This window comes from Suricata suricatta, chromosome 9 (genome assembly GCF_006229205.1).
Source record: "Suricata suricatta isolate VVHF042 chromosome 9, meerkat_22Aug2017_6uvM2_HiC, whole genome shotgun sequence".
Taxonomy (NCBI): Eukaryota; Metazoa; Chordata; class Mammalia; order Carnivora; family Herpestidae; genus Suricata; species Suricata suricatta.
This window is the reverse complement of record NC_043708.1, coordinates 73,190,956-73,192,999: the sequence shown is the minus strand read 5'-3', so window position 1 is coordinate 73,192,999 and position 2,044 is coordinate 73,190,956.

The following is a 2,044-nucleotide window of genomic DNA, read 5'->3' as shown; positions in this document are numbered from 1 at the left end:
GAATCGTCATCATCAGGTTTATTAGCTGACAAGAAAAAAAGAAAGCAATTGGCAATAAAAGAAGGTAGCCATGGACAACTGAGTTTCCTGACCCATTAGTAGTAAAATGCTGACTGTAGAAACTGAGAATAATTCCCTCCTGAATATGTATTAAGATAACTGTGTATTTATGGCACTTATAAAAAAATTCAAATTCCTTTTTTTTCTTTTATTTTTCGTCACCAAGAAGATGTTGGTGATTAACTTTACCATTTAGTCTCTAGGCGATGGAATATTCCTGTGGGATTATGACTAAGCTAGAGGAAATCCCAACACAACACTGAGATGGATATAGAAAGCTATGAGAACTTTTAGCTTTCCATTTGGAGAAAAAGGGGAGAATGTCTTAATTTGTATGCAAGAAAGATGAATCTTGCAGCTGAAGCAATTATTTTGATTAGAAATTTAAATAAAGGTGGAGTGGTGTGCATGAATTCTAAGCCACCAAATGGGAAGTGATTCAGATTATTTCTAGTGACTCTCTAAACCATATTAGCCTTTCTATATTCTCTCTCTTTAGTAGATAACTACAAACCTGAAAATTACTTCTCCTGAACTCCCTTGTAAAGTTAAAACTTATTACTATCAGGTTCTATCATTGGAAGAGACTAACATGAGATTGAGAGGCAGGAAAAAGGGAAAAGCTTTATATTCCTCTGCTTTGGGCTTGGACACCAGAGTATCAGGCAACTGGGGAATCCAGAAATACTTTGGGGGGCTGAGCAGCATTAGTAAGGCTGAAGGGTCCAAGGCTCTGAAAACTTCATCAAGTGCATGATCTCTTACATTTTTAATTAGTAATAAAAGTTCCAACACAGTAATGGTGACACTGTCTCAGCAGCATTTAGGTGTTATGGGTAATTTCTCATCCTCTTTTCTATTTCAGCCTTCAAGTTGGTATCTAATTTTGTGGACCTAGATTTTTCATTTGCTAAATAACATGTAAGAAATACATGACTACAAAGTACCTCCCAGCTCTGATATATAATTACTTTACTTTCAATTGCCTCCAATGCACATCACAAATTAATTATAATATATAAAATAGGCAATAGATTATTCATGAGGAAGACAATTTTCACTAATAGAATTTCTGTCTAAACTATATGATTTCTTTGCTTTCTACTATATTGCCTTATACACTCAAAAGAACATGTATATTAGGTACAGAACTAAAGAAGCTGTTTTAGCAACTTGCTTGGAAAGAGGAGGCAAGGAATAAGAGAAACAAATGCTGGGAAAGAGATCAATACAAATAAACGCCAGCTTTCCCTATCAAACAAAGTGAAAAGGCAAAATAAAGCTGTACTGGAGGCTTTATCTATCCTTAACTGTATTAATTTCACATCCAAGTTTTTCTGTTGTCAGTGCATCATGGGGCATGAAATTCCATGTAGCAAAAGCATTCATTCCCAAATTGTAGCAGCTATGTTCATCTCATCTAATAATCATTTCTCCAAATAAGTGATTAAATTACTGTCAGAAAGGTCTCTGAGGCAAAATTCCTGCTCACTCACCCGATTATCGTGTAACACAGCCCTTCAAAGAGGGCACAGGGCGTGGCTGTCCTCTGTGTGCTCCTCCAGACCCATCATCATCGTTCAGCATCCGCTCTGTGTCCTCCTGGAGGTTGACCTATAAGAACATCATTTTCATCTTTATTTTCCCTAATTTGTGTACATTTCCAGTTATTAGAAGTATCTAAGGTAGGAACGCTTGAGGGAATTAAGGTTAGATAATGGTGATAGGATATTTTGGCAAGGCCCTGAGTAGAAATGAAAACAAGGAAAACATTACTGTCATGGAAGAAAAGAGAACAGACGATTCCTATGCATTTTCATATCTGAATTCAGTCCCTTTTCTAATGTACCACTTCTCCGACTCACTGTTCTTTATTTTCTTCTTCCTATAAATCCTCACATATTCTCTGAGCCTTGACCTCTTTGATCCTAAGGAATGTGTTTACTGTTTAAGTATTTTAAAGATCATAGCAACCAAGCCTAAA